The following is a 27,552-nucleotide window of genomic DNA, read 5'->3' on the forward strand; positions in this document are numbered from 1 at the left end:
ATTATCAGCCTGATCCAAAGCCCACTGAAATCAGTAGGAGGCCTTTAACCATATAGTATTAGAATGCATTACATTAGATGAAGATTAATATGGCCAGGATCGAAGACTGAGATGCCACCAGCAAAAAAATTCAAATTGGACACTGATGTCTATGGTTTGTGGTCTACAGTTTGTAACTGGTGTCCACATGCACACTGTGCATTGTCTCACATCTTTCAGAAGTGTGATACATGACAGCAACTGCCATGTGATATTCTGAAATGGCTCAATGTAGACCATTGCTTCCTAGATAGTTTGAAGTCTGGAAGATCCTGATTAAGCCCAATCCCCAAAAAGGCTTGGAAGAGTTCAGGTGTCTTCAGAAGAGTCTGGAGGTTCTCATGAATTGGTAAGTTCAGGTTGGCCCTGGTTCGTTTGTACTCATAAGCTGTATGCGTCTCTCTCCAGATGTTGAGCATGGGTACATGTTCCTGAGTGGGCAATCACTGAACAGGTGTTGATTTTAATGTTCCAGTTATAATTCTCAACATGATATTAAGCTGCATGTTCAGAGATTTGGTGAGCTGTCTGCCCAGACTGGTGAGCAATAGTCAGCGATTGAGTATACCAGTGATAGAGTTGCTGCTCTAAGTGTGTGTGGGCATTGGCACCTCATGTTGTGCCTGTAAGCTTCCACATGTTTTTATGTTTTTTCGCATCTTTCGGTTGATGGTGTTTACTGAGTCAGCGGCTCCAAACTTACAAAGGAGTACCCAGGCTTTGCGACTCGAATATAAGAAAAGTCAAGATCCTGCACTGTCTCTTTCCATTTCTTCAGGCAGGTAGTGTTCAATGTCTATTAGTCCTTTTGTTGTGTCTGGATCACCACTTTTCTGATATTCCTAGAAAACTGGCTGCCACAAACAGAACAGACATTGCAATAGCTACGAGGACTGTTTCACAGAAACTTTGACAAGAAAGTGAACAATGTGGTCACAGTTTTCTGTGATCAGCTTGATATAATGTATCTTGTCTTCAATTTCTGTGGTATGTGCAACCCAGTTCTACCACTATAAACCAGAACAAGAGAATTTCTTATTCTGATTATTTTAAGAGTAAGAATTACAATAGCCTTTCCAGTAGCTCCTCGCTTAAAGTTGTAGTTACATTCCTGAAAAATGCGACTTTAAGCGAAATGATGTTAAGCAAATCCAATTTCCCCATAAGAATTAATGTAAATGGGTGTGTGTGTGTTAGGTTCCAGGGAATTTTTTTCCAGACAAAAGACACACACACACACTAAGTTTTAAACAAACAATTTAATACTGTACACAGAAATGATGACTGTGAAGCTTGGTTGCGGTGGTGAAGTCAGAGGGTGGGATATTTCCCAAGGAATGCACCTTAGTGCTAAATGATGAACTAGAACTTGGCTGAGCACTCAAGGGTTAACACACTGTTGTTAATGTAGTGTCACACTCTACAAGGTAGCAGGAATGGAGGGAGGGGGGACATCATGGTAGACAGTGTGTGTGTGTGTGTGCGTGTGCGCGCCATTGCCCCTTTAAGTACGCTGACCTCACTAAGTACATTGCCTTTTTCAGCAAGTTGAGGCAGCAGCTGCTGCTGGCAAGCTCCCTCCATCCTGAGACCTGTTGTGTCTCCCCCACCCCTCTCTACAGATATGGGGTAAGTGGGGGGCAGGAGCAGGGGGGAATGGGGACACCCTGACATTAGCCCCACTCTTCCCCTTCCCCCCTGCACAGCAAGCAGGAGGCTCCCGGGAGCAGCTCCAAGGCAGAGGGCAGGAGCAGTACATGGCAAGGGGGGAGGGACAGCTGAACTACCAGCAATTGACAGCCTGCTGGGCAGATACTGCACAGGGAACTTAGGGGAGCCGGGAGCTGATGGGGGGCTGCTGGTCCACCTGCTTCCAAGCCCCCACCAGCTAGCTGCAATGGGCTGCTCTTCCTGCAAGCAGTGGACAAAGCAGGCAGCTGCAAAACAACATTATAAGGGAGCATTGCACAACTTTAAACGAGCATGTTCTCTAATTGATCAGCAACATAACAATGAAACAACGTTAACCAGGACAACTAAGTGAGGAGTTACTGTAAAGTGGTTAGGAAGGACACGTAAACAATGAACCTAAAAATCTGCTTCAAATTAGACAGGAAATTGAATTTAGAAAACTAGTACAGCTCTATTTAGTAGCAGCCATGGAAAACTTGAAATTGCTCTTAGATTGCTAAAAACCAATAAAGATTTTTCTTTGCTCAATGAACCATGGAAAAATATTGTCTGGGGAGGCATTTTTGTAAGTATTGATTCCTCTAATGATACCTTCTACACAGTATGCCTAAGAAAAATAAGGTCTAATGTTTGAAACATGGCAGTAAAAATGACCTAAGAGTAAATCAATTCCCAGCTGCCTTCTATTTTTCTGGTGTTAATTTCCATTAAAGGGCAAACTGCAGTGATTAGTATTCAGTACCATATACAGCCATATAAATTACTAAATATGACCCCTAGTACCGTCAGTTAGGAAAGAACTTCAGAACCATGTTTGAACATATTTCCAGCTAAACCAGTTTTTACATGGTTAAGTCAGAACATCTTTAAACATGCTTCTAAGATGGTTTGGCCCTATCTACACTTGATGACCAGAGTGTAGAAACTGATTTAGTTGAAACCGTACTTAAACACAGCTGCTACTTAACCTGTTCAAAGTTCAGTACAGTTGAGACTCAGAATATGTATTTAAGGCTAGATGCTAGTCTTCACACATGCAGAGCAAACCAGTGCTAAAGTGGGATAGGTGACTCCCCCTCCCTTCATACTAACCAGGGATTGAAAGAGTGCTACTCCCAAACTTCTGAAAGCAGGAGAGCTCCAGCCCCTCTGCCTGGATTGGACAAGTGCTATTCTCCAAGAATTCCCCTCCAATTTAGCTGAGAACGTGAGGAATCTCCAGATAGGGAAATACGAAGTGGGAACAACAGTATAAGCCAATGTCAGTTGGGGAATTTCCCTCTACTTCCTAGGTCTTAGTGGAGCAAAACTGAACCTGACAGGAGAAGTGATATCCTATTTGGAAGTCCCTTATCCACATCCTCTTTAGGAGGATGAGGACCCAGGATCTTTACCCCAGCAGCAAAGCTCTGCTCTCTGAGGAGAGAAGGGGCAGAGCAGGAGATTTCTCAGAACCAGCTAACTCTGTCCTGTATATGGCAAGAGGGAGAATAGACAACAAACAGTCCTTCTTAAGCAGAGGTGAAGACAGACCTAGCTAGAATCCTAGGGTAAAAACACAGCACAGACAGTTTTCCCTTTTCCCTTACCAGAATACCATTTAAGGAGAAGGAGGTGAATTCAGACAAATAAGAAGGAAGGGATACTTTGATTTGATTTTAGGAACTTCATGGTTAATGCAAGGCAATATGCATTTTTTAATATCCATGTTTGGTAAGAAATGTAATTCCCAAGGCTCCTCCATGCTAAAAACCGACTTCTGACTCCACAGTGAGCACTTTGTCAACATCTGCAGGTAAGCTAGGTGACCTGGCTTCTATTTGTAAACATCAGAAGAGTTGTGAAACAGTGATAATACTGTGAGGGTTTGTCTTCACTGCAACATTAGCTTGAGTTACCGACACTGGAGTTAACTCCTCTCCAGTTAGCCTAGCTTCAGTGAGAGAGGTCATACTATAAAACACTGGAGCTGCACAGAGTGCCTGGATCAGCAGCAGAGTAGCTGAACCCCCATTGCATCATTAGCTCCAGTGTCAGCGGCACTTGAGCTTCAAACTTCACTCCCTGACAGGCCAACTAGGTTGAGTTTAAAACACCATTTAACGTGAGCTAGAGATATTTGTGTGTGCATGAGAACTGGGTTAGGGGAAACAATTGAGTTATACCAGGGGTCGGCAACCTTTCAGAAGTGGTGTGCCGAGTCTTCATTTATTCACTCTAATTTAAGGTTTTGCGTGCCAGTAATACATTGTAACGTTTTTAGAAGGTCTCTTTCTATAAGTCTATAATATATAACTAAACTATTGTTGTATGTAAAGTACATAAGGTTTTAAAAAATATTTAAAAAGCTTCATTTAAAATTAAATTAAAATGCAGAGGCCGTGGACCGGTGGCCAGGACCCTGGCGGTGCGAGTGCCACTGAGAATCAGCTCGCGTGGCGCCTTCGGCACCCGTGCCATAGGTTGCCTACCCCTGAGTTATACCTTGAGCGAACACTACAGTGAAGATAAGCCCTGTCAGCTCAGAATCAACATCTATATTTGTGTACATGGAGATTATTCTACCAAAGCCAATCTAACATCCTAGCTCAGACACTGGGATCTATATGCTACCAGAAACACTAGCTTCATGCCATTCGTCTTTCCCTCTAGCCTCTTAGGGCTTGTGAACTGACAGAGCAACACCAGAGAGAACAAGTGTGCTTGCAACCAGGAAGTGGGACCATCTAGGGGGAACAGGAAGAAGGTAAATAGGTAAAATTACTAACTGCCTCCGGGGGGCGGGGAGGGAGGGAGTAGTTGCCCAAGAGCCTCTCAATTGGAAACATTCATTTGGGGTTAAAAACCCGCCTAACCACATTTTCACTTATTTTAAAAATTCTTTTAGATTAAGCAACACACCCAAGCTCCCAGATAAAGCACATGTTGCAGAACATAAAACTAAATTTCTAGCAGCTAAACAGTAAAAGTGCATCTTTCACTGAAAAAAATGCATTTCCTTAATTTTTAAATGCAGACAAAACATCTACCTCATATAGAGAGATTTTTTGGGGCCCAGTTCTTGCATTCTCACTTGCTTCCTATAACAGTTCTATCAGTTCCCAGACCTCAACAGGCAGGAGGGAAAGAGTAAAGGCATGAAGTTAAGGTTTCTTCTAATACACAGATCCCAGTGTTTGAACTAAAGTTCTGCTTTACTCATAGACTCAGACTAAAGGTCAGAAGGGACCATTATGATCATCTAGTCTGACCTCCTGCACAATGCAGGCCACAGAATCTCACCCACCCACTCCTGTAACAAACCCCTAACCTATGTCTGAATTACTGAAGTCCTCAGATCATGGTTTAAAGACCTCAAGGTGCAGAGAATCCTCCAGCAAGCGACCCATGCCCCATGCTGCAGAGGAAGGCGAAAAACCTCCAGGGCCTCTGAAAATCTGCCCTGGAGGAAAATTCCTTCCCGAGCCCAAATATGGCGATCAGTTAAACCCTGAGCATGTGGGCAAGACTCACCAGCCAGCACCCAGGAAAGAATTCTCTGTAGTAACTCAGATCCCACCCAACCTAACATCCCATCACAGATCACTGAGCATATGTACCTGCTAATAATCAAGGTCAATTAATTGCCAAAATTAGGCTATCCAATCATACCATCCCCTCCATAAACTTATCAAGCTTAGTCTTGAAGCCAGATATGTCTGTCTTTTGCCCCCACTTCTCCCCTTGGAAGGCTGTTCCAGAACTTCACTCCTCCAATGGTCCGAAACCTTCATCTAATTTCAAGTCTAAACTTCCTAGTGTCCAGTTTATATCCATTTGTTCTTGTGTCCACATTGGTACTAAGCTTAAATAATTCCTCTCCCTCCCTGATATTTATCCCTCTGATATATTTATAAAGAGCAATCATATCTCCCCTCAGCGTTCTTTTGGTTAGGTTAAAGAAGCCAAGCTCTTTGAGTCTCCTTTCATAAGACAGGTTTTCCATTCCTCGGATCATCCTAGTAGCCCTTCTCTGTACCTGTTCCAGTTTGAATTCATCCTTCTTAAACATGGGAGACCAGAACTGCACACAATATTCCAGAAGAGGTCTCACCAGTGCCTTGTATAACAGTACTAACACCTCCTTATCTGTACTGGAAATACCTCGCCTGATGCATCCCAAAACCGCATTAGCTTTTTTAACAGCCATATCACATTGGCAGCTCATAGTCATCCTGTGATCAACCAATACTTCGAGGTCCTTTCTCCTCCCGTTACTTCCAACTGATGTGTCCCCAGTTTATAACCAAAATCCTTGTTATTAATCCCTAAATGCATGACCTTGCACTTTTCACTATTAAATTTCATCCTATTACTATTACTCCAGTTTACAAGGTCATCCAGATCTTCCTGTATGATATCCTGGTCCTTCTGTGTTAGCAATACCTCCTAGCTTTGTGTCATCCGTAAACTTTATTAGCACATTCCTACTTTTTGTGCCAAGGTCAGTAATAAAAAGATTAAATAAGATTGGTCCCAAAACCAGTCCCTGAGGAACTCCACTAGTAACCTCTTTCCAGCCTGACAGTTTCACCTTTCAGCATGACCTGTTGTAGTCTCCCCTTTAACCAGTTCTTTATCCACCTTTCAATTTTCATATTGATCCCTATCTTTTCCAATTTAACTAATAATTCCTCATGTGGAACCATATCAAATGCCTTACTGAAATCAAGGTAAATTAGATCCACTGCATTTCCTTTGTCTAAAAAATTTGTTACCTTCTCAAAGAAGGAGATCAGGTTGGCTTGGCACGATCTACCTTTTGTAAAACCATGTTGTATTTTGTCCCAATTACCATTCACCTCAATGTCCTTAACTACTTTCTCCTTCAAAATTTTTTTCAAGACCTTGCATACTACAGATGTCAAACTAACAGGCCTATAGTTACTCGGATCACTTTTTTCCCCTCTCTTAAAAATAGGAACTATGTTAACAATTCTCCAGTCGTACGGTACAACCCCTGAGTTTACTGATTCATTAAAAATCCTTGCTAATGGGCTTGCAATTTCATGTGCCAGTTCCTTTAATATTCTTGGATGAAGATTATCGGGGCCTCCCGATTTCGTCCCATTAAGCTGTTTGAGTTTGGCTTCTACCTCGGATGTGGTAATATCTACCTCCATATCCTCATTCCCATTTGTCATCCTACCATTATCCCTAAGCTCCTCATTAGCCTCATTAAAGACTGAGGCAAAGTATTTGTTAAGGATAATCTAGGCATGGCCCAATATCTAAACCTCCACTCCATCCTCAGAGTTTAGCAGTCCCACTTCTTTCTTTCTTTGTTTTCTTCTTATTTATATGGCTATATAACCTTTTATCATTGGTTTTAATTCCCTTTGTAAGGTCCAACTCTACATGGCGTTTGGCCTCTCTCACTTTATTCCTACATGTTCTGACTTCAATAAGGTAGCTTTCCTTGCTAATCCCTCCCATCTTCCACTCCTTGTAGGCTTTCTGCTTTTTCTTAATCACCTCTCTGAGATGCTTGCTCATCCAGCTTGGTCTACAACTCCTGCCTATGAATTTTTCCCCTTTCTTGAGATACAGGCTTCTGGTAGTTTCTGCAACTTTGACTTGAAGTAATTCCAGGCCTCCTCCGCCTTTAGATCCACAAGTTCTTCAGTCCAATCCACTTCCCTAACTAATTTCCTTAATTCTTTAAAGTTAGCCTTTTTGAAATAAAAAACCCTAGTCCCAGATTTATTTTTGTTCATCCTTCCATCTAGTTTGAACTGAATTAGCTCACGATCACTCGAACCAAGGCTGTCTCCTACAACCATTTCTTTGATGAGGTCCTCACTACTCACCAAAACCAAATCTAAAATGGCATCTTCTCTTGTTGGTTCAGCAACTACTTGGTGAAGGAATCCATCAGCTATTGCATCCAGGAAAATCTGAGCCCTATTATATTATTACTAGCACTTGTCCTCCACGCTGTATCTGGGAAGTTAAAGTCTCCCATGATCACACAATTCCCATTAGTGTTTACTTCATTAAAAACATTAAAGAGGTCTCTATCCATATCCAGATTGGATCCCAGCAGTCTGTAGCACACCCCAAGAACTATCTCTGGGGAGGCTCTAGTAACTTTCTCTCCCAATGTGATTTTTGCCCAGACAGACTCTGTCTTATCCATTCCATCACTTCTTATTTCTTTACAGTTAATCTCATCATTGATATACAATGCTACTCCACCACCTTTGCCTTTATTTCTGTCTTTCCTAAACAGCACATAACCTTCAATACCTGTACTCCAGTCATGACTACTATTCCACCATGTTCCTGTTATCCCTATAATATCCGGTTTCACTTCCTGCACCAGTAGCTCTAGTTCCTCCATTTTGTTACCTAGGCTACTCGCATTAGTGTACAAACATCTTAATTTTTGCCATTTGGCTTCACTGACATTTTTTACCCGATTAGGCACAGACATTCTACCACCAGTATCACCTATTAGACTGGCATCTACACTACCCTTCCTCCTTATGTCCATTCTCTTACCCACGGCTGCATCCTTTCTTACTTTGTTTTCTTCTCTCTCAATGTTAAATTCCAGTGTGGAGATTACCTGGACATCTCCCAACCATCTCCCCCAAATTCCTAGTTTAAAGCTTTCTTAATCAGTTATGTCAGCCTCCATCCTAGAAGTCTATTTCCCTTCTTACTCAGGTGAAGTCCATCCCGAGAGAACAGTCCTCTGTCCAAGAATGCTTCCCAGTGGCCATACATCCCAAAGCCCTCCTTGTAGCACCACTGCCTGAACCATCTGTTGATCGCCATAATCTTGTCACACCTTTGTTGCCCTTCTCTAGGAACAGGCAGAATCCCACTGAAGATCACCTGAATCTCGATTTCCTTAAGCGTCTTCCCCAGTCTGGCATAGTCTCCCTTGATACGTTCCAGCGAGAATCTAGCCGTATCATTCGTTCCCATATGAAGGACAATCCGCGGATTTAACAGAATAATCTCTATGTGCATCAAACAACTGAGGGGCTGGTAGCTAAGCAGTAGCTGTGGGAATCTGCTACCAACTCTGCCTGGCTTCTGAAAGACCAGGGGAGTCATGGATAAGGGCTGGGGAGAAGAGCTATGGGGATTTTCCTATAGCTGTCTGTTTCCAGTTTGTATGGGGAGGGGAGGGCATTGCGCAGACCAACCAGAAGAGGGAACAGGAGATAAGCAAGAATGATTATTATCCTGCTGATAATAGTTCATCTTAATTAATTAGCATCTTACAGTTGGTATGGCTATTTCCACTTTTTCATGTTATCTGTATGCATATATATCTTCTTACTATATGTTCCATTCTATGCATCTGTAAAAGCAGCAAAGAATCCTGTGGCACCTTATAGACTAACAGACGTTTTGCAGCATGAGCTTTCGTGGGTGAATACTCACTTCTTCGGATGCAAGAAGAATGCATCCGATGAAGTGGGCTGTAGCCCACGAAAGCTTATGCTCAAATAAATTTGTTAGTCTCTGAGGTGCCACAAGTACTCCTGTTCTTTTAATGAGAAGGACAGATGCTCAATAGCCTGGGAAGGGACTGATCAGGAAGAGAGGGGAGAGGAATGGGCACCTGGGACAACTGGAGCAGGGAGGAAGGAGAGAGAGAGATTAAGAAGGGAAGGGAGCTTGAATGCATCTGATTTACCAGGTCCCTGGATTCTTCCCAATCCCAGCCTCCTACTTTCCTCTGGCTCCTTGATCAGCTCCTTCTCAGGCTTCCAAGCTGAGCAGGCTTTGCACAGGTCCTGTTTCCCACTTCCTCTTCTGATAATATGGTTTTCTTGTCTCCACTAACCTTCCACTGCCAGTTCTGTGTCACCAACACAAGAATAAAAGCATGTATGGCACATCACCCACTGAGAGAACAGCCATTTCTAAACTTTCAAGCCTTTGCTAAAGGTAAAGTAAGAGGTTTCAAACTAATGACCTAGTTCATTACTACCATCTTCTTGGTTTGATTGTTTCTAACCAGTTTCAACTTGTTCTCCTACTCTGTCCACGAGAACACTGCTGGCATGGATTCAGCAGTTTATCGGAGCTGGGTAAGAGATTCAGTACAATGCTGCCAGAGTCAGGCTATACTGCAGAACAGCTCACATCACTGATTAGAGACACACAGACATTCTGGGAAACAAGCCTGAACAAACATGTTTAGCTTATCTCCGGGGACTAAAATGAGGTACGCCAAAGAGGTTCACTACGGGGGCACCAGACATCATTTTTACAAACTGATCTTTTTGTGCAAACTGGAAAGCACGAGTTTCATTAGTATCCTTCCCCATTCCTTCCATGCAGGCACATCATTTGTGCAGTTAGAGGCCCCACTGTGCTGGGCACTATACAGATATATTGTAAAAGAAACAAACCCTACCCCAATGAGTTTAATATTTAACTAAAGATATGGTAACAAAACAAACCAAGAGTTAATTATATCTATTACATTACACTTGAGATGTAAGTAGCAGAAGAGGGGGTTCTGTAGCATTTTTAATGAGTTACTCTACCATAATGTTTCATATTTTCTTCATATTTAGCTCTATGCTTTTAATACTGCGTTGCATTTCAAACTTTCAAAATAAAATGACAGTGAAGACCAATCTTAACCTTTTAAAACAAAGTTTTTAAAATGTTCCTTACTTCCCTCAAGACTAATCATGACTAAAAAACATTTTCTGGTAGCTTAGAATCGCCAAAAATCCAGTTGTATGCAAAGACAAGCAGCTGAACTACACTTAAAAATCTCAGGAGCACTGACAGATGACCTGCCCAGAGAGAGAGAAAGAAAGAAAACTGGCCTCGAACCTCAATTTCTTTGGTAAATTCTACTGAATTGTACAAGAAAGAGGGCTTTTCCAGCCTCATTTATTGCTGTGCTAAATTCCTTCTTTAGTATCACTCAATTACACCTCATGTTGTAGTTGGGGAAGCATACACAGATAATTCAAGGGCACAGTAATAGGCCACAACTTCCATTCAAAACATTTATAAGAACTGTGGCAAGCAGCCATTTCCAGCCTCTGGTGTGAGCAGGGTTTAGTATTTTTAATGATAATGTTGAAATTTTTCACTGACATTTTTAATGCTCAGGGAGCCTTTAATGGGGCCAGAGCAGCACAAGCGCTGTTATTCTCCTGGTATTTCCACCAGTCAGGAATTTTAATACTGGGAGAATACCATATGGTTATTTTTGCCATATGAACTCTTCAGGCTTGAGAGTTAGTGAAGAAACATAAGATATAAATAAGGGGATATTCAGGTTTAACCCAAATACTGCTTATTATTAGGTTCCTGTGAACACAAATGCCCAGCCCACGCCTCAGGGTCAGACATGCCAGTAAGCAAATGCTCTCAGGATTTTTAAGCACAGGTCAGATCAGATCAGCAGCTTGTGCATCTAATTTCTCAGTGGCAAGTTACTGATCTGACCTGAACAGCACATAAAAAGCCTGAGGGCACAGACTGGTCAGCATGTCTGAACTGAAGCTGAAAATGAAAACTGGCCTCACACCACACAATACGTGTGTCTAATAGAGTCTAATGAATGGAAGTTGCACCCATACTGGGCTTCTGGGGAAAAACACACAATTAGCTGCACACCTACTTCTTAAAATAAAAAGTGAGGTGGGTAGGAATACCCCTTTGAAGACAAACACACACAAAAAAAGTCTGGATGATTCCTGACCCTCTGCTTCCCCAAACCAGAGTCATCTGGGACAAGGTGAGGCAGAATTCCTGAAGGGAACTCATTCATTTTGACTGCTGCTTGCTTCTTCTCGGCAGTGCTCTCTTCTCACCTCTCCATAGATTTTTATTTTTTTAATTTCTATAGCTTCAAGTATTGCCCTCTCACATTCTTAGGACATAAGCACTTGAAGGCACTAGAAATAGGAAGAAGATGGGAGAAGGAAGGCAAACAATCTAATATTGAGGGGGGGGGAAAAAACCCTAAATTGGCACACACATCTTGCTCATAATTGAAATATACAGGCAATTTTAACAATTATAATTAATAAAAATGCCTAATGTTAATTTGTAACTTGTAAAGGTATTGACCACAATGGGGAGTGCACGGGAAAGATCTTAGTAGATTCCGGTCACATCCCAGTTGTAACCGGGGCGGCTCCAGGCACCAGCACAGCAAGCACGTGCCTGAGGCAGCAAGCTGAGGGGGCGTGGCATGCCGGTCGTCATGAGGGCAGCAGTCAGGAAGCCTTCGGTGGCGTTTCTGCAGGAGGTCCGCTGGTCCCACAGCTTCGGCAGCAATTTGGTGGCAGCTATGCGAAAAGCGTGGGACCAGCAGATCACCTGCAGAATCACCGCCGAATCCGCGTGACTGATGGACCTCCCGCAGAAACGCTGCTGAAGGCCACCTGACTGCCGTGCTTGGTTGTAACTAACTAGAAACATGACTAGATTTTCTAATACAAAAGTTTTCAGATCTGCTTGGTAGAGGAGTCTACCATGATCAACAGGCATACACTCTTGATAAAAGAAGACATCAGCATTCAAGTCTTAATTTATTGGATGCTAAAGAATTACATGTACACTCATCATTCTACAGCTTTTCACAGAGTTTATAACCAACCAGGCTGTCTGAAGTGAGGTTTTTCTGGCATCAGCTACACTGCTGTGTTGTAAAAAGAAGCTGCTGTCTAGATAACTCAGGGTATGTCTACACTACAAAACTATTTTGATCTCATTTACGTTAACATACAGCCACCACAGTAATTAAATCACTTTACATGTCCACACTATGTTCCTTGTGTTGGAGGTGCACATCCTCATCAGGAGTGCTTGCACTGATTTAACTGCCAGTGTGAGGCATTGTGCGATGGCTTATGAAAGCCAGCAACAGTTGATGTAAACAATGCACTGTCTACACTGACACTGTATCCAACTCTGAAGACCTAAGTGCTACACCTCTTGCAGAGGCGGAGTTATTAATTTGGTGTAGCAACATTTGAGTGTAGATGCTTACAGAATTAGGTCGATGCAAGTTGCCTTGCATCGACCTAACTGCAGTGTAGACCAGGACTGAGTGTTGCCGTATTCAGGTCAGATGAGAATGTTATGACACCCTGTGTAATCTCACCTCTTATATATCTCATTTGCTTCCCCCATCTGGTGTCTCAGTTTCTTACCTGTAAAATGGGAATCACGCTTGGGTACCAGAAATTGGTACTGTAAGACAGTTAGTGTTTGTATGGCTCTTTGTATAGCTAAAGTGGCGGGTAAATGGTAAATCTAGAATAGTCTTTCCCAGGGTAGGACCGAAGCATAACAGTGAAATTGCATTTTTGTTGTTTGTGCTGTACCCATTCTGCGAACAAAGCTTTTCAGTCTGGTACTCTCTCTAAATGCTGTTTTATGACAAAATAGCAGTAATACTATAAATTAAAGAGTGCCTCAAATGTTATAATTCAACAATAATCCAGCCATAAACAACCTTTTCCCCTCCCCATCACAATCTGAACAATAACTAGTCTTTGATTTCAAGACCTGTAACACTATAATAACAAAAACTAATATAAAACATTACATAGACTAATTTCATTTTAAAAAGACAGTTTTCGGATAGTGTTGAGCCAAGAATCAGGTTTAGTTTTCACCAGCAGGTTTTTTAAGAAATATAAAAAGGTAGCTGAACCATAGACTTTTAACAGGTTAGCCCTCCCTTTATCAAATTTGTCCACATGGATCAGTTGCTACTGCTAAGCAGCAACAGTTTGATACATAGAAGCTCAACTTTAGATGGATAAATCTGACCCTTTGCTGAACCATTGGGTTAAGTCTCCACCAGAGTTAATTTCTAGGCCTATAATTCATTTGAGAGGAGGAAAGCCATTTTTTAGTAAAGGTTAAAAGAACAACTGTCAAGTAACTTATGCAACTTGACAAAAAATAGAGTCTATAACTAAAGACAATTTTGTCTTGTGGTTATCCTACTTCAGGTACCCCAAAAGAGGACACTAGGGGAAAGGTCCAGGAGGGAGGGGCACAGTTGGGGGAACTGGAGGGGGGAGGAGGACATAGGGGGATATTCATTGCAGTTGGGGGCAGTATTGTTCCCTGTTGTGGTGGCAGGGCAGCTGGCACAAGCCCAAGATGCAGGGACAGCCATCAGTCAGCGCACACCTGAGGGACTCCTTCCCCAGGAGTGTCCTGGGTGAGCAGGATCTGGCAGCTATGGCTTGCAGGGGAATGGATCAATCATCTGCGGATGCAGGGGAGGGAGCATATGGGAAGGGGACCAATAGGGGTTCTTTCTGAGCTGCAGCTTGTCTGCTGCAAACTCTGCCCTTCCACCCCTCCTCCCGACATTTCATGTTATTTGAAAACTCTGCTGGGATAGAGAAAGCAGGCTCAAAAAAAGAGGCTATGTCCAGGAAACCCTGTATATATGGTAACCCTAGTCCGAAGGCCATAGATGGAACAACAACTTCGAGTGAAGATGGCTGGAACGCAGGGTTATGTGACCTTCCTTTCTGTGCAGACCAGTTCCCGAAACAAACGAACATCCCAGTCAAGGATGGCATCCATGGTTAGATGGACCCTGAACTGGGTAGAACCATCCCCAGATAGAGATTATGTAAGTTTTGCCAGCATTAACTTTACTCTCAAACTCATCTTAGCTCATGTAAAAATAATTTTTAAAAACCTTAAGTTTTCTATTGCTATCTTATGCAATTTTTATTTATTGCTGCAACATGTCTTCTAATCTAGGAAGACAACGCCTAAATTAAAAATAACTATTTAAAAATCAGGAAATTACCATCTAGAAAAACTTTTGAAAAATGTAAGACATTCTCTTGTAGACACAAAGCAGTGTGGCAAAAGTGAAATTTCATATTCTAGTCTATCTTTATTTCATTATACAAAGATCTTTTCCCTCTACCAGAAGCAGCTAAAACCTTCACATATCAAGAAACTTTCATATAGCAGCTGTCAGGAAGACTGAAGAAACAGGTCCCCGTAAGGACAAACTAGAGGTCCAGGAAAAAAGTTTTGTTTTGCAGATTGAAAAACAATGCACAGGCAACCTATGGAACTTGTTGCCAGAGAATGTTGTGAGGGCCAAAAGTATAATCAGGTTAAAAAAGAATTAGCCAAGATGGTCAAGGACGTGAGCCCATGCTCTGGATGTCCCTAAACTTCTGTCTGCCAGAAGCTGGGACTGGATGAGAGGGGACAGATCACTCAGTAACTGCCCTGTTCTGTTAATTCCCTCTGAAGCTTCTGGCACTGGGCACTGTCGGAAGACAGGATACTGGACTAGATGGACCACTGGTCTGAGCCAATATGGCCATTCTTATGTTCTTATGAAAGAACCCTAAATGAAGCCTGATGCATCATTACCTTAAATATTACAATGAGGAATCATCGCACTAAAAATCAGATTATTTAAATTGCTTTTTAGTTATTTTCATTGTTTTGGTAGTGTTCTTTGTTCTGAGCTCCACTGAGGTATGTAGCCACAGAGCTTGAAAACGTCACTCATCTACTCACCACAAGCAATTAGAAAACTTACCACGGGAATTGGGGAGCCTAAATCATCAATTTCCACAAAATCTGAGCTCTCTGAAAAAGCTTAGTCCACATATGAACTGAAGTGTTCTCTTTTCTGCATGCAATTCCAGTGCCTCCACTGCTGCTCACAGATTTGCCAAGCAACAGCACTGTGAAACTAACAATATGGCTGAAACAATCCAGAAACCTGTGGGCAGCAATTAAACTCATGATTCATTTCAGTTTCGTGAATCCCTTTAGGAAGCATTATTAACAGTAGAGGCAAGTAGAGGAGATACTCATAAGAGAGATGAACCCACAAAAAGAGGAAGGAAAAGGAAAAACAGGAAAGAGCTCCACCTATCCTATAGCAGCCAGGAGGCTCTGGAAAGGGAAGAGGAGTAAAATTTTACAGCAGTTAGAAGAGGGTGGAGCTTTAAGTTTACCAGAGTCCTACAAGCTGGAGACTTCCAGCAGGGGACAGACAGCACCCTGGTAGAAATCCCAGAACTTCCAAATTACCAGAAACTGGAAGTGCCAGGAGGACTGGATTTTTTTAATCAAGACATTACATTTCTCTAGTGTGGGCTCCCCACCCTCTGTGTCTAATCTATTTCTGGCTAACAAGAAGTGTCTAGTAAAATAATTTTAAGACCTCACCAAGCCTGTTGGCACTCTAGACTTAGGTGGAATTGGAAGTGGTTATTCCCAGAAAGAAGCAAGAATCTGCTAAGTAACATACTGTCTGAAATTTAGTCACCTGCTAAACTCTCAGCCCACAGCTGTACTTATCCAACCCTCAGGACAGATTCCAATTCTGCAAAATGCAAGCTTGGTAAAAACAAAACAAAAAGCAGAACAGACAAATAAGGTTGTGATCGCAAACACAGCCTTCCATAAGAGAACTGATATAGATTGGAACAGTTCTAAGATGTGTTGACGGTTCCATTCATTCAATGATCTATTGACTATAATCTGACAACACTAAGGGCTAGATTTTTTTTTAAGTTAAAGCAAATTCCCATGCGCAGAGCCCAAACAAAGATACACAGTAGTAATTCTAGAAGTTACTTGCATCATCTTCTCTCTGTCTCACACTCAATACTGTGAAGTACCATAAAGGGTAATTTCCATAAACAAGTCTTTATTATATTCTTTAGCTTCATAGAAATCTTGCGACTGACACAAGTAGAACATTGCTATGAATCAAGGACAGCATAATGCTTCAGCTCATAGCTTCAGCACATAGTCTGTAACTAACGGCCTTGGCTACATGGAGGTTTAATCTGCAAAGTGTTAATGCACAATATGCAAACCACACCCATACTGTGCACACAGGACAGCTGTGACCTCTTTCAGTTCACATCAGTTGCATATTGTACCGGGTTATAAAACTTGGTAATGCTCAGAAGATTAATGATGGTTTTGTTCACATGGGATTCCCAAAATGCACTGAGCAATTGATGGGACCGTGTGCCTATCATTTGCTCCCTGCACCAGGGGGATCAGAGTTTATAAACAGAAAGCAGTATTTCTCCATGGTGCTCTGAGGGCTGGTCTACCACTGTGACAAGTTTACAAACAAACATAGCAAGGTCTAGAAAGGTCCACGATGGAAAGATCTTTCAGAATTCAGCTCTATTTATCTTAATGAATAAGGGACAGTTTGCCCCCAGAATCATTATGGATATTAGTGGTGTGGAGACTACTCTAGTTATCCTGGGAGACCTGGTTTATTCTCTGATGCCCTGGTTAAGGAAGCCATTCACAGGTCACTTGGATGGAAGGAAGGAACTGTTTAACTATCACCTTAGTAATTGCAGTGACAGTAAAGTACGCATTTGGTCATCCGAAAGAAAGGTGGTGCTGTTTACAGACTATGTTGGAAGATTCAGAAAAAAAACTTGCCTAAGATTAAAGCTGCATGTGGTATTTTCCATTTATAATAGTAAGGGATAAAGTTTTAGGGCTCGTCTTCACTGCGGGCTAAATCGCTGATGCAATCGATTTAGTGGGTCTGGTGAAGACGCGATAAGTCTACAGGAGAGCATCTCTTGCTGACACAGCACAGCATAGACACTGCGGTAAGTTGATGTAAACTACACAGACTTAAGTTATGTAAATTACTATTATAATAAAATTGCAAGGAATCTGACCAGATATTCCATGTAAGATATCTGTGAAAATGTTATGATTTGCTAAGTATGATTAGGGTTGCCAGGTGTCCAATTTCCAATCAGAACACCCTGTTGAAAAGGGACCTTGGCAGCTCCAGTCAACACCGCTCTCAGAAAGTTGGCAACCCTAAGTATGATAATCTTATTGATATGGTTGTATCATCTTCATAATGTGAGTTATAGATTTGTATGTATAGGGTCATCAGCTTTACAGTGAACCCATTGAAAGGCACCAGGGGATACACCTGATGAGTCAGCAAGACATGTGGGAACATACTGAATGACGTTCCAGCGAACACCGTTCTCCGGGTGGCTTGTAACATCCGAGATAAAATTCCACCAACCGAGGGGTGGAGGTGGATGTGTTCATCAAGTCTGTTCCGACATTGGACTTTTAGGCCGTCACGCCTTCACAGTGGCGCAGGAACGGACCAAAAGGCAAACAATTGCTACGTCCGACTGTCTGGCTAAGCACTGAAGTAGAAGAAGAAGAACATAGCGAGCCACTGTTGTTGGTCGAGTTCTCTGGGATTTTGTTGTTAAGAATGGGGAAGATATGTGTTCTACATCCATCCCTGATAGTACTGTGCTAATTTTTCATTTTAATGAAGTTGAGCGATGCCACCTTGTGCACTGATTCAAGGGAACAGTAATGCTTCTAGTGTGGGACTGAAGAAATTACTTTTTAAGAGTACTTTGATAGTTTATGGTGGGGGAGCGGGGGAGGAGACTTCTACTAGTGCTTGAGCTACAATACCCTAAAGTGGGGGAAATAAAAAGTACAATATCTAATGTAGGGATGTAAATCCAATTAAAACTGTTACCCCAGTCTCACATGCTATATAAAGAGGTGTGCCACAACATGCCATGTCTCTCTTATGGGGGTGCGGTGGATGCCTTGGGCAGCCCTCTCTGAAAATGCTACGGTGAGGGCAGGCTCCAAAAGGGAGAGCAGATGCTCCAAAAACTGGTGGTTAACACTGAAGTTAAACTCACCAACTAGTCACAAACTGTGCTTCTGATCTCCCCACACCAGTTACTGAGCAGCTGAAAAAGAAATCACACAGCCTCCTTTATTGCATTCCAGTTCTCTGGCTCCCAATCAGCTCAGAAGTCCAGTTCAGTTAGAAGTTATTTAAAAACTCTACCCACTGTACAAAATGTTCTTCTGACCCTAAAGGATCACGCTACCAGGTCAATATTACAGTCGAACCCATTTATCTCGACCTCGGTTAACTTGCCAATCCTATTAAGTCGACGTTTTAGAAGTGACACCGCCAAACTCCCTCTTTGTCTTATGGGTTTCTCATCCGTTATGTCGATTCTTTAATCTCGCCGAACCCTAATATCTTGAACCCGGTTCCCCGCGTCCCCGACCCAACGTGTCCCCAGCCGCCCGCTCCCCGGCTCTCCAGCCGCGCAGTTCCCCAGCCGCCCAGCTCCCCGCGTCCCCAGCCGCCCAGCTCCCCGCGTCCCCGACCCACCGTGTCCCCAGCCGCCCGCTCCCCGGCTCCCCAGCCGCGCGGTTCCCCAGCCGCCCGCTCCCTGTGTCCCCAACCGCCCGGCTCCCGCGTCCCGACCCACCGTGTCCCCAGCCGCGCGGTTCCCGGCTCCCCCCAGCCGCGCCGCTCCCCAGCCGCCCGGCTCCCGCGTCCCGACCCAACGTGTCCCCAGCCGCCCGCTCCCGGCTCTCAGCCGCGGTTCCCCAGCCGCCCGCTCCCGCGTCCCCAGCCGGCCGGCTCCCGCGTCCCTGACCCACCATGTCCCCAGCCGCCCGCTCCCGCGTCCCCAGCCGCGCGGTTCCCCAGCCGCCCGGCTCCCGTCCCGAGCCACCGTGTCCCCAGCCGCCCGCTCCCGGCAGCGCGGTTCCCCAGCCGCCCGCTCCCGCTCCCCAGCTCCCGCGTCCCCGACCCACCGTGTCCCCAGCTGCCCGGCTCCCCAGCCGCGCGGCTTCCCGGTTCCCCAGCCGCGCGGCTTCCCGGTTCCCCAGCCGCCCGGCTCCCCGCGTCCCCGACCCACCGTGTCCCCAGCCGCCCGGTTCCCCAGCCGCCCGGCTCCCCGCGTCCCCGACCCACCGTGTCCCCAGCCGCCCGGTTCCCCAGCCGCCCGGCTCCCCGCGTCCCCGACCCACCGTGTCCCCAGCCGCCTGCTCCCCGGCTCCCCAGCACATGTTAATGTATTGCCGCCATATTGGTTTTTGTTTATCTCGATCATCAGTTATCTCGACGCTTTTTGGCAAACCCCTAGGCCAGCGACATAACAGGGTTCAACTGTAGTTTGTATCTTACCCAAAATACCAAGCTGCCAGCCAATCCTTTAGTGTCTAAAATTAAAGGTTTATTACAAAGAAAAAAGAAAGAAGAGAGTTGTTATATGATAAAGCCCTCAGATACATACAGAGACTTCAAAGTCCATATAGCAGGTTCTTAGCAATATTGGTGAGTTTGCTGGCTTGAAAGTATCTCTGGAACACATCCAAATCTTGGATAGGTCATTCAGTCCTTTGCTACACACTGAAGCTCTGAACAAAGTTACTCCAGAGGTAAGAAGCAGGAATGAAGACAAAATGGAGATGATGTAGCTGCCTTTTATATTTTTTTGCCATGCGGCTTTACTTCCTTTGCCCCAAACACAAGCTGCCCAGCACATGGTATGGAAAATCCATAGATAACTGAAATGTACAGATAGGCAAAATACGAAAAATGCTGCTTGAAAACTTTGATTTAAGGATATTTACTCTGTATATTTTGACATGGGTAGTAGACAATTTGTGTTTTAATGGTTATGAAGCTTTAACTTTTTAAATCTCAACATCTACTGTCATGAAATAATTATTGTCTGACCTCCCCACCCAAAGATTTCCCTCAACTGTGAATATTTAAAATTGATAATGGAAAAAATGTTTAAAAATAAATTCTGCCAAGACTACATATGGGCTGCAAAGATCAGCCATTTGTAAAGCCTGCCTACTTGCAGTATGTATTCACCCAAGAGACAGAATGAGTATGAAGGTCCAGTAGTCTTGCAAGTTAATATTTACCAGAGAGAACACAACTGCAAGCATCACTGTAGTGAGAAACAAGGATACTTGCTGGCATTGCACAGAGGATGAGTTCAACATTTGGTGTAAGGATTTTATTAAGTCAGTTCACTTAAGCATTTTATTATTTATTTCAATAGCATCCACCATGTGCTGGGCACTGTCCATATACACAGAAAGACTAAACTCTTGGACGCAGAGATTATTTAAAATGATATGCATCATATGAAAGATGGGAAGAAGCATTTTTAATGCATACACAATATAGAAAAAACAAACTGTACACCTAACTACTTCCCTACTCTATACACTAATTAATTTTGCCAATTTCTTGTAGGCCTCAATGAAGATGCAAGTCTTGATGATGGATTTGAAGAGGTGAGGGTAGGATTTAAAAGATACTCCTGGGGGGGGGATTCTGTGCCAATGCGGGGTTGCAGAATCCATATGGTCCACAATTTTCTGTCCCCCCCGTGCAGAAAAATGCAAAAAAAATCTGCTAGAGGAAACGCCCCTGCTAAACAGAGGCAAGGCATGGGGGGCAACACAGGGTTATGTGCCACTGCTTCTCCCCCGCACCCTTTGCAAATGCATTGCTGCCCAACTTGGAGGCTGCGTCTAGTCTTGGGCTCTGTGGACTCTGCAGCTGAATGCGGCCTCTTGGGTCCCAGTTCCACTCGTGCTCCCCTTCTGTGTTCTGGGAGCCTTCCTATTTTCTGTGGAACAGTGAGTTCCTGCGGTGGGGCTGGGTAAGCGGTGGTGAGGGAAAGAGGCAGTGGGGAAGGAAGGGGGGGTGGAATAGGGCAGAGGAAGGGGAATGTGGGAGTGAGGAGGGAGGATAGAGAAGAGAAGGGGATAGGGAAATCACGGGGGAGCAGCTGAGGCTTACCTATTAAGCAGGCCCATCGAACCTTCAGCTGACAATCCCTACCCCCCTACACCTGGACCCCTCCGACAAACCCCCCACACTCAGACCCCCACCGCACTGAGCCCCAACCATGTGCACCTGGACCCCCACCCCATCAAGCCCTCCAGCACCCAGACCCCCCCAGCCAAGACCCATCTCCCCACACCCAGAGCCCAACCACCATCACCTGGATCCCCTGCAGAATCCCATTATCCCAGCACCCAGAACCCCCGAATGAGCCTCTGTGCATCCAGATCTCCCATTGAGCCGCCCACACCCAGACTCCCGCCCCCCCACAGAAACCTCTCACACCACACCTGGATCCCCCCACACTAAACACCTCCAAACTTGGGTCCTGCTGGGCTGAGCCTGCCTACTACCCACACCTGGTGCGCCTGGCACAGAGGGGCGGGGCCCTGGAGTGTTTCTGGGGCAGGCCCAATCACTACACTCTTAATAAACTTCAAGTGACCAGCTTCAACATGTTACCCCTTCTGCTTAACAATCTGTCCCAACTTGTATATAGCTCAGACTCTGCTTCCTTCCCCAGACCTAATGAAGATCTGTGTAGTTTGAAAGCTCATAACTTCCAGCAACAGAAATTGGTCCAATAAGAGATATTAGCTCACCTACCTTCTCTCTCATATATCCTGGGAACACCACCACTACAACGATGCTTCAGACACATTTATGCTGACTTTCATTATATTCACTCAAATATTATATTTTAAGTGTTTTCTCCAAAAGTTGCTTGATAACAGTATGCCTCTACCTCAATATAACGTGACCTGATACAACATGAATTCGGATATAATGCGGTAAAGCAGTGCTCCGGGGATCAAAGCAAGTTCAATATAATGCGGTTTCACCTATAACGCAGTAAGATTTTTTGGCTCCCGAGGACAGCGTTATATCGAGGTAGAGGTGTATTTTAAAAGTTAACTTAAACTGTATGTAACAAATCACTATACTTAAAAAAAAATGAAAAGCAAATGATACTGAACACTTGAGGAACTGTTTATGCAAAGTCTCATGATGTTTGTTAAAAGTAGTAATCATTCATTTTTTTAAATGGCTTCTATGCATACTCTGCAGAGAGACCAACAAAATTAATCTTTCCTTATTCCTGATGGGGCCTTGAGAATGTCTACCTCCATCCCCACAAAGCCCCATATTCTATAATCACCGTCCTTCCAATTAGAGACAAGACTCCCTTTGCAATCTGTCAACACTGTTCCTTTGTTGCCCAAAAGGTTTACATGAGTAGGGCCCTACCAAATTCATGGCCCTGAAAAATACATCACAAACCATGAAATCAGGTCTCCCCCTGTGAAATCTGGTCTTTTTTTGCGCTTTTACCCTATATTAAACAGATGTCACAGGGGAGACCAGCATTTTGCCCCAAAAGGGAGTTGCAGGGGGGTTGCAAGGTTATTTTAGGGGGGTCACGGTATTGTTGCACTGCCTTCAGAGCTGAATGGCCGGAGAGCGGTGGCTGTTGGCCGGGTGCCCAGCTTTGACGGGAGCACCCCACCAGCAACAGCGCAGAAGTAAGGGTGGCAACACCATCCCATCCCACCCTTCTGTGCTGCTATCTTCAAAGCTGGGCAGACAGAGAATTGCAGCTGCTGCCGTAGGGCCCAATTCTGCAGGCAGCAGCACAGAAGTAAGGTTGGCAACACCTTACCACACCATCCTTACTTCTGCACTGCTGCTGACAGCAGCTTTGCCTTCAGAGCTGGGCTCTGCCTCTGCTCTCTAACTGCCCAGCTCTGAAGGCAGTGCTGCAACCAGCAGCAGCACAGAAGTAAGAGTAGCAATACTGTGAGCCCCCTACAATAACCTTGCGTCCCCCCACACAACTGCCTATTGGGTCAGCACCATTAAATTTCAGATTTAAATAGCTGAAATCATGAAATTTACTATTTTTAAAATCCTATGACCGTGAAATTGACCACAATGAAGGATGAATTTGGTAAGGCCCTGTACATGAGACACTTCCTTCCCCAATGCTGTGGGCCTCAGAAGAAAAAGGCGGAGTGATTAATGTGTAGGCCTGCTGCAAGGTAGTACAGAGCTTTTCCAGAATGCTGCTCAACAATCTTTAATATGCTAGTTTACATTGTAAAGTTATCTGAGCAGATCATTTTATACAATATTCTTGCCTCAAAGAGAGAGAAACACCCCACAGCTGTGCAGGAATTTCACAACCCCATTCTAATACAGAAACCTTTGATCCCTGCTTGGATCTATTACTAGAAGTTAGAAAAAAAAGTCTGGTAAATATAAAAATGAATTTAAATACAGTGTACAGGCTGTTTCCATGGCACCAAATATGCTTACTATAATCAAGCCTTCATCACCAGGGGGTAAGAGTGACAGTGGAGGATACTCTCTCTTTTTAGTTCCATCTGGGGTATCCAGTTCTCTTCACATGCACATTGCATCTTAGAATTCTGCTGCAGTAAGCGATTTTGATAGAACAAACCAAATGCATTCCCCATACTTGCGAAGTTAAATACAACCATTTCTCATTGCACAGACAATGCCCTTAGCACATAAAAGCCATTTGCAAGATATACCTTTTGCAAAGGGAAAATTGAACAACTTCATTTATGCTATCACCAAGATTTTAACTGAGCACCAGCTCAGATTACAAGATTTGTCAGAATACATAAAATAAATTCTTCCTACCTTGTTTCTGCCTGCATAGTAGTAGTCAGAGGCTCTCTCCCTACTGGGTTTAAAAATCATGCTCAACCATTGTTAAAACATGACCAGAAAGGTTTTCAATTGCAATTTGGTCAACAAATGCATATGGTGCAAAATTATGTCAGAACCACCAAGCTCTTGTGTAGGTGTTGAATATTATGAAAACTACTGTAACAGTTTGTACCTGACTACAGCTTCCAGACAATCCTTGGTAGAATTCTGAATTCTGTATTGCTAAAATTGTACATAAGCATAGTTTTTAAACTTAGTTATAAGGTTACTGTAGTGAGAGATGGCATAGTCTAGTGGACTGAGCAGAGAACTGTAATTCAGGAATACTGACTTCTAACACAAGTTCTCACAAGGACTCCCTCTGTGGCCTAGGGAAGGTCATAACTTCTCTAACATCTGTGAAATGGTGATAGTACTTACATCATAGCAATGTCATCATAATTCACCTTTGTACAATGCTAAGCATTATTTCATGTATAAGAACATTTGTTCTGGTATCCCATCAGTTTCAACATTTTTAGAGCCAAGTACATGCATAGTCGCCTCACATTACACAGTATCTTTTCAAAGGTTTCAAAGTAGCAGATGTGTTAGTCTGTATCCGCAAAATGAACAGGCGTACTTGTGGCACCTTAGAGACTAACACATTTATTTGAGCATAAGCTTTCGTGGGCTACAGCCCACTTCATTGCAACTTGTAAAGTGCTTCAGATTAACCGGGCTATCTCCAGTGGGATTTCTAAAGAACAACTGGGTGAGGCAATTAAAACACGTCATCTGTTAAAAATGGACTTCACTATGTTATCCTGTTCACATTTCTGCTAACCCATTTGAGCAGTTCTTTGTGTGCCTTTACAGAGTATAATCTAAATAGTACTGAACTTTCATCTGGACAGTTGGTTATTCCTCATGAAAAACAGATACACAGACAAAAATCTCATGAAGATCATTTATTTTTCAGTAGTGTCTAGAAAACCCAAACAAGGTACCACGACCTTTATGCGAGGTGCTGTATATAAACAGGATCCTGCAACTACATCTGTGCAGGCAGATCTTTATGCCCACGTACAGTCTGACTTCAGTGAGACCCTCCTCACTCATAAGTATTGTCCACCCATGCAGATCCAACTGCAGAACAGGGCCACAGAAATGTAATCCTCCCCCCCCCCCCCGAGTTTGCAATTTAAATTAAGACCAGAGGCAACTAGTTAGAAAAACAACAGAAGGAGGGAGGATGTGGGCAAAAGTAATAAGATTACTCTGTTATAATAAGTCAACGCTCACAATTTAATTCTATTAAATAATTTGGCTTTGTGTGTGTGTTTAAGCCATTTAAACCTCTACCTACTCTGTTTTTTAAAACAAAACCATCAACTTGTTAGTTTTGTTTTCTGGTATAACCAAGAAGGATCCAGGACAATGATGACAGAGTCACTGACACGTCCACTGTAATGGTGACATTTTACTAGCCCAAATATCTGATTGCCGGCCAAAATGTATTATTTTCCTAGCCACTGATCATCAATAAGTTCCATCCCATAAAACATCATTCATCAGAATGCAGTAGTTTGCTGTTAATGAGGACGTCTCAAATTTCCAACATTTTACAAATTATTGGTTTTCTTCTGCAATTTCCCACCACATCTTGGAGCCCTGAAAGTTAACATTTGTTCCTACTTCTTTCCCCCTCTATCAGACACATGCACACTTGCTTATTTTATATAGGGTTGTTCATAAGTGCCAGGCTTCTGGTTAAAGAAGAAAAAAGCATGAGGCATGAACCATCAAGGTGAACAAACAAAATGGATAAAGATGTTCAGCAGTAGCCTAGTGGTAAAGTTGGATATATCACGTAAAATGCCTGGGTTAAATTCTTACTCTTACAATAAAGAGTCTTGTGTTGTTCAGCAATGAGCCATGTGACAAAATTCCTGAAGTCTTGTCTACACCAAGAAAAAAAATCTCAGACTGATAAGATAACTATCCGCTAGTGCATGATGGAAACTGTGAACAGATATACTTTTCAACACCACATTGATACCTTCATACCCAAACATCCATATTCCTCCACTCAGCCCTTCCCAAAAGACCCCCCCCCTACAAAAAATCAGCTGCAGAGTAGGGAAACCCTTCATGAGAAATTCTGCGATCTGAATGCCCCTTTTTAAAAACCAAGGGTACGTCTACACTACGGGATTATTCCGAATTTACATAAACCGGTTTAGCAAAACAGATTGTATAAAATCGAGTGCGCAAGCCACACTAAACACATTAAATCGGTGCTGTGCGTCCACGGTCCAAGGCTAGCGTCGATTTCTGGAGCGTTGCACTGTGGGTAGCTATTCCGTAGCTATCCCATAGTTCCCGCAGCCTTCCCCGCCCCTTGGAATTTCCGGGTTGAGATCCCAGTGCCTGATGGGGCAAAAATCATTGTCGCGGGTGGTTCTGGGTAAATGTCGTCAGTCACTCCTTCCTCTGGGAAAGCAGCTGCAGACAAGCATTTTGCGCCTTTTTTCCCTGGATTGCCCTGGCAGATGCCATAGCATGGCAATCATGGAGCCTGTTTTGCCTTTTGTGACTGTCACCGTATGTGTACTAGATGCCGCTGACAGAGGCGATTCAGCAGCGCTACACAGCAGCATGCATTTGCTTTTGCATGACAGCAGAGATGGTTACCAGCCATACTGTACCATCTACCATACCATAAATTGGTAATAAGATGATCATGGTTACCAGTCCATTTGCTGCTGTCATAAGTGCCCCTGGCTGAGATCAGTGTAAATTGCCAAGCTATGCCCTGACCCACCGCGGACACTGTGTTTGACCCTAGAAGCATTTGGAGCTCAGCCAAGAATGCAAACGCTTTTCGGAGACTGCAGGAACTGTGGGATAGCTTGAGTCCTCCAGTCCATGAGCGTCCATTTGATTCTTTGGCTTTCCGTTACGCTTGTCACGCAGCAGTGCGCCGAGTCCCTGCTATGGCGTCTGTCTGGAGATTTTTTAAAAATGATTTTGAATTTCGTCTTCTGTAACGGGGCGCTGATAGAACAGATTTGCCTGCCCTTACAGCAATCACATCTGCATGGTCCATGCTGGAGCTCTTTCTTTATTTTGATTTTTAACTGCATCGCCACACATGCTGATCGGAGCTCCACGCTGGGCAAACAGGAAATATTCAAAAGTTCGCGGGGCTTTTCCTGTCTACCTGGCCACTGCATCCGAGTTCAGATTGCTGTCCAGAGCGGTCAGTGGTGCACTGTGGGATACCACCTGGAGGCCAATACCGTCGATCTGCGGCCACACTAACCGTAATCCGATATGGTAATTCCGATACTAGCGCTACTCCTCTCGTTAGGGAGGAGTACAGAAATCGATTTAAAGAGCCCTTTATATCGATATAAAGGGCCTCTCAGTGT

General features: G+C 43.7%; 1 protein-coding gene across 17 annotated transcripts in view; it reads right to left on the reverse strand.

The window, feature by feature from the left end:
- ADD1 (adducin 1) overlaps positions 1–27,552 on the reverse strand; it is a 125,086-nt gene that overhangs the window by 70,394 nt on the left and 27,140 nt on the right. For 2 of the 17 annotated variants that reach the window (XM_039540031.1, XM_039540032.1), the window contains exon 2: positions 9,428–9,592. The exons of the other annotated variants lie outside the window; for them this stretch is intronic. The gene's annotated coding sequence lies outside the window, so the exon portion shown is untranslated. The remainder of the gene's footprint in view (positions 1–9,427; positions 9,593–27,552) is intronic. 17 annotated transcript variants of the gene reach the window in all.

Source organism: Mauremys reevesii, linkage group 5 (genome assembly GCF_016161935.1).
Source record: "Mauremys reevesii isolate NIE-2019 linkage group 5, ASM1616193v1, whole genome shotgun sequence".
Classification (NCBI taxonomy): domain Eukaryota; kingdom Metazoa; phylum Chordata; order Testudines; family Geoemydidae; genus Mauremys; species Mauremys reevesii.